The following is a 6,498-nucleotide window of genomic DNA, read 5'->3' as shown; positions in this document are numbered from 1 at the left end:
CAAAAGTCTTCATGTCTGCAGTGATGATCATCTCAGCTACCACCACATAACAACAAGCACTGGTGCTGGTAACCATGCTTTAGCACCCGGAGGTCCACAACAACTTTACTATGCAGCAAGAGGTCACTTGCTTACATATCTCATTATTACATTCTCTCTTCATGAAAAATGGCAATCCCTTGGAGTAGACTAGATCATTGTTCCCAGTTCTTCATGCCCTTTCTAAATTACAGCTGTTCATTTATGTCCTTGCAACCTGGAAGTTCCTTCCACTAGAGTTGGCAAAGTTTATGTCCCTGCCTTTTTGATGCTGGGCCAGGTCATGTATGACTTGCTCTGATCAAAGATATATGGATGGGAGAGACAGTGGGCTGGGCGTGGGCAAACATCTCTAAGAGCCATCACAGACTTTGACTTGCCTTCTTGTCATTCTGTGATCTTGCATTTCTATGATCTTCGAAGATGAGCCCCATAATGTGAAGCAGAACACAAGATCAGAAACCCAGACTCCAGCCTAGTATAGCCCAAATCAGTCGAACCTCAGCTGCAGACCCATGAGCATGAAACTAAATGGTTACGATTGTGAGCTATGGAGGGATGTAAGAGTGTTCCGTAGCATTAGTGCAGCAATAGCAAATTGATATATCTCTTAGGATTCTTCATTCAGGAGTTGCAAACCTGAGTGAAGAAAGTCAGAGAAGAAAAAAAGAACTGCTTTTGGTAAGCAGAGAAAAACTGAGAAATTGGCTATCAGGTTATACTGTAAAGCCCTTGGAAGATAGGACTGTTCACACTTAACTTGCCACGGTCATCTTTTTCCCTTCTCCTGCAGGAACCACTGCTCAGTCTAGAGCCAACAATTACATTCAGCTGAGTCATGCTATGTTTTCACCCATGGCACTCCTGGATTCCTGAGTCACTGGACAGTTGTGTTAGAATGCGGGTTCACAGAAGTGTTTATTGGACTGAAAGGATATTAGTAGCACTTGCAGCATTTAAGCTGTACTCATGATCTTTACCACATTATGTTCAGATGATATAATGTAGATGACCTCTTTCTGCACTAATTGAAATACGCTTCTGAAAATGTTCCTGGAAAGCAGGATCCATACCTGAGTTAGCTTTATGACTTCCTTCTACTCAAAGCTCTGCCCTCCAGGAGAGCCTAGAGCCAAGTAATACATGTTGAATGAGTACAAGAATTAAATAATGTTAAAATGGCCCTTATTCAAATGAGATTTTAAAAAAATCTCTTCTTGCACAAGGGCACCTACGTTTGTAGATGGTCACAAGTTACTGAATCAGGAACAAATAAAATAATTCTTACTGTCTCCCTGCCAGGAGATTAACTCCTGAATCTTTGCAAGGGAGGCCATTCACTGGAATGAGCCCAGTACACACACCCTGCCTAAATTCTCCTCCTCTGGTGTTGAGTTGTTTTTCTCCATTGCATAAACCTGTCTGTCCTTTCTCCTCAGGGTCCTTTGCAAAATACATTGCCTCTTTAAAAAAAAAAAAAAAAAAAAAACAGACGCAGTGGGATGGAGGTTTGAATGCCTGGCTTTTGTGTGTGAATACCTAAAGGTGTTTGCTTGGTGATGTCTGGAGGTTGTTCAGGCTGTCATCAATTACAGTGCATGCCATGCTCCTGTGGGGCTTTGGCAGGAAAGGAAGCTTATTTTAGATGCTTGCAGAGCACTCATAAAACCTCCTTCTTTGATCATCTTTAGGGATTGAGGATTTTTCTGGCTGGGGAAAAAATAAGAGAAAAAGCATTGTCTTCACATAAAAACATTAGCATGTTGAAAAGGTAAGGAGAAAAAATATGCTTGCATATGCATAGAAAACTGGAAGGATGGGATCCTCCAGGAATTAAGAGTGCGCCTCTGGAGAAGGAGATTGAAAGCTGAGGTGAGACAGGGCAGGGACGGGGAGTAGGGAAAATAAAGGAGACACGTTTCCCTTAATACACTTCTGTACTATTTGAGAAAAGATTAATACTGGGTATTACCTTCTTAATATTAAAAAACAAACAAGAAAAGATGTGTGAGGAGAAAAAAAGAGACGTACAATTATGGAATGACTTTTAGCCCCGTAGGTAGGTTGGCAATGCTAGTGGAAAAGAAGACAGAGGACTCATTTTAAAAAACTTGGATTTTGGCCAGGCACGGTGGCTCAAGCCTGTAATCCCAGCACTTTGGGAGGCCGAGACGGGTGGATCACAAGGTCAGGAGATCAAGACCATCCTGGCTAACACGGTGAAACTCCGTCTCTGCTAAAAAAATACAAAAAACTAGCCGGGCGAGGTGGCGGGCGCCTGTAGTCCCAGCTGCTCGGGAGGCTGAGGCAGGAGAATGGCGTAAACCCGGGAGGCGGAGCTTGCAGTGAGCTGGGATCCGGCCACTGCACTGCAGCCTGGGCGACAGAGGGAGACTCCATCTCAAAATAAATAAACAAACAAACAAACAAACAAACAAACAAATTTGGATTTTTAAGAGAAGCTATGTATCAAAGTCAGAAATTATATGTCAAAAGTAGGATTGCCTCGTAAACAAAAATCAAAGGGATGAGAAAGAAAAGAGAAAGCATTTTTAAGTCAGGAAGTGAAGTTTTTTTGTTTTGTTTTGTTTTGAGATGCAGTCTCGCTCTGTCGCCCAGGCTGCAGTGCGATGACATGATCTCGGCTCACTGCAACCTCTGCTTCCCAGGTTCAAGTGATTCTCCTGTCCTAGGCTCCCGAGTAGCTGGATTACAGGCACCCATCACCACACCCTGCTAATTGTGTGTGTGTGTGTGTGTGTGTTTAGTAGAGATGGGGTTTCACTATGTTGGCCAGGCTAGTCTTGAACTCCTGACCTCAGGTGATCCACCCGCCTCAGCTTCCCAAAGTGTTTGGATTACAGGCGTGAGCCACCATATCTGGCCATGAAGTTTTGTTGCAGAAGATTCTGTGGACAGAATCCAGAGAAGCTACTGAGTCTGTACATAGATAACTGGAAGCATATCTTTATGAAATATTGGTGTGGGATAGGGGAAGGCATCCCAATATGGAATTTTTGTAAAGACTTATTTGATGACCAGAAAAGACTGTAGGTGAGGCTGCAGGCACAGTTGGAGGGAAGAGACAGAAGGGTGACCAGAATGCAACTCTAAAAGCTCATTCCAAACCCCAGTGGTTCTCGACTGGGGCATTTGTTAATGTCTGGAGACATTTTCAGTTGTCACAACTTGGTGGTGCTACTGGCATCTAGTGGGTAGGCATCCCACTACAGCCCCCAACCACAAAGAAATATTTCACCCCAAATGTCAGAAGTGTGGAGTGTGAGAAACCCTGTACGAAATGAAAGTGAATAATGAGGTTGCTGAGCTGTTAATGCCTCACATCATGTGTGCTTTACAGTTTACTAGGTGTTTCCACATCCATTTGCTTCTCATCACAAACCTGGTGGGTTGGCAGGGCAGACATCCCTGTTTCCCTGTGGCTGCTGAGGAAGTAGAAGTTCAGAGACTGACCCAAGGGCACACGGCCTGGAGTCCAGGTCTTTGGCCCTGTCTGCACACTCTGCTGACTCTCCTGTCCCATGTGGCATGCCAAAGTCATCTTTGAACTAGGTGTTTGGGTGAATATGTGCCATGCCCCAGAAGGTGACAGGGAGAGGGGCTGCCACTGAAGCAAAAGTAGAAAAGTCACAGTGCCAGGGGTGACATTTCTGGAGGAGACTGATGGAAAATTACTCAAGTGCCAGTGAAACAGCTACAATGGGTTCCGTTTGGTGGTAGGTCTTGGTCACATTTTATCATACACCCACAGGAGTTTTTGATATACAGAGACCTGAAAGCACTTGGCTTGCTCAAGGAAGGACAATTACATGCAGTTAGAAAGTGGAGGTGTTGAAAGAAATGTGGTGGACAGTAAGGTTGCAAAGCAGAAACACGATCCTGGAGATCAAGTGAGAAACAGAACTAGACTAGGTCGTGTCGCCCAAAACACCACGTAATTGGCCAAACCGTAGAAAGGAGAGCTTTATTGGAGATAACTGGTTTGCAAGCTGAGAAGATAAAGTGTGGATTGAAGGTGCTGTCTCTTTGAAGAGGGGAAGGACAGGTTGGGTTTTATGCCTTGCACAGCCTGTATCACACATATTCAGCAGGTGTGAGGGCAAAAGTTGTATGTATTTATAAGGGAGACAAAGTGCATGAGCAGTGGGTAAACATATGTAATATACATCCTGTGTTCACTTTGGGGTGGGGTTTCAGCGTTAAAATGAGGTGGAATTTGGCTGTTTACATCAAAAAGTGAACCATCGGACACAAAAACAGTTTGTATGCAGCCTTTATAAGCTGCCTGAAACTGGCTTAAGGTCTGCAATTGCTTATCAGAAAAGAATGTTTGTAAGGCCCGTCCTCTGTCCAATCAGAGTTACAGTGGCCTGGGTTGTAAATCAGAGTTAGGAGGGGTATTGTTAGTGTGTTTAACAAGAGTGTGATTTTTTTTTCTTTTCTTTCTTTTTTGTTTTTGTTGTTGTTGTTGTTGTTGCTGTAGAAATTTAGAAATTTCTACACATCAGCCAGGTCCTGAACCCTCAACCTGTAGGTAACTTTTGTTTTCTTAACCTTGGGGTCCATCATAACTGGTAAAGGAGCATCTGTTTTGGTATCTCAGATCAGAGTCAGCAACCATGAGCCCTGAACATTTTGAAGGGCAGTAGTGACATGACTTGACCAGTGTTTTAGAAAGTCTCCACTCTATGAAGGACATTTTCTTTTAAATCACATTTATTCCTCTTGCCCATATTATAAAACTGATTGCTTTTAAAAGCATTGCATTTGATGTTGGTGGGTTTTCACTGAGAGCTGAGTACTCTGCTACAATTTGGATGACAGAACTTACTGAGAAATTGGAAGCAGATGAAAATAGCATCCTGCACAGGCTGTCCTTTCGGGTGCCTATTTAAGTACATAGTAAGTGAAGTCATAGCACAAACATTCTTACAAGCAGCCATCATCTGACACTAACCCAAATAGGTTTATCACTACAATGGTACATTCAAATGAACCAAAATAGCCTACAGTGTGTACACAGGGGATCTAGTGTCATTTACATTTGCTGTCTCTGAAATGGAGATCATCACCCTAAAAAGTGTAAGAAAGGAAAGCACTTAATTACTCATGGTATCATGCTGTGCACCAAACTCAATAGTGACTGTCTTTACCTTTTAATTACTTACAATTCACATTTTAATAAACATTTTAATATTTTTTCAGGTACTACATGCTCACTGTAGAAAAACTGGAAAATACAGATAACTAAAAGGCAGAAAATAAAAGACTCACCCACTATCCACAGCAATGCATTTCTTTCCAGAGTTATTATCTAAATTGCCCTTCTAAACACACTAATCATGGTGCTTTTTATTCCTAACTTCCTCTTACAGTTTCAGAGAAGATGCATCAGGATATTTTATTGTTCTAAAGTAAACACTGCTTAGATCAAAGGTGGCACTTGACCCAAAGCTGTCCAGTGATCCACAAGGTAGTGGGCCTGAGGTCTTCTGCCCTGGAGGAGTGATAATGAGCAAATCTAACTTGTCCTTCTGAAATCTGGACTAAAGGATTTCTGGCCCATTGGCCAACTGGCAGTGAAAAGGGTGGAACTCACAAACATGGAGCTAGAAGGAGAGGTCAACGAGAGAGAACACCTGGGTCAGATGAGAGGGCGACACAGAATCAGCGGGAGGGCTGAAAGTGCACTAGGTCCATCCACAGACGGCCTTTTAAGAAAGTCTCTCTTTCCTTTCCCCTTAAGGTGGTTAGACACTTTGTTTTTGTTTTATATAATCAAAAGTGCTAATGGGCCAGGCACAGTGGCTCACACCTGTAATCCCAGCATTTTGGGAGGCTGAGGTCGAAAGGTCACTTGAGCCCAGGCGTTCAAGACCAGCCTGGGCAATGTGGTGAAACCCTGCTCTACAAAAAAATACAAAAATTAGCCAGGCTTAGAGACATACACTTGTGGTCCCAGCTACTGCGGAGGCTGAGGTGGGAGGATCTCTTGAGCCTGAGAGGCAGAGGTTGCAGTGAGCCAAGATAGCATCACTGCATTCCAGTCTGGGCAACAGACAGACCCTGTCTCAAAAGAAAAAAAAAAGAAAAAGAAAAGAAAAAAAAAGTGCTATATGCTCAATTTTATTTTAGTGTTCCCAATCATTAGCAGGAAATGGACATGAAGTAAATCTTAATGTTTATGCAAATGAAATAATTCACCTGTTCTCTCAAACAACATTGTACTGTATTCAGGATCTTGGGAAACTCCAGGTAAAATGTCATGATTCTCAACCTCAAGGAACTTATTGAGATATAACTATAAATATCTACAGACAAATAAAAATACAGTTATTTTAAGAACATTAAAATGACACACTTCATTGAGGATGCTTTCGGCTTCAAGCAACAGAAGACCTCACTTAAAATGCTTAAAAAACAAAGAGAATCTCACAT

Source organism: Colobus angolensis, unplaced genomic scaffold, assembly GCF_000951035.1.
Source record: "Colobus angolensis palliatus isolate OR3802 unplaced genomic scaffold, Cang.pa_1.0 Scaffold111, whole genome shotgun sequence".
Classification (NCBI taxonomy): Eukaryota; Metazoa; Chordata; class Mammalia; order Primates; family Cercopithecidae; genus Colobus; species Colobus angolensis.
Note: the sequence above shows the minus strand (reverse complement) of the source record.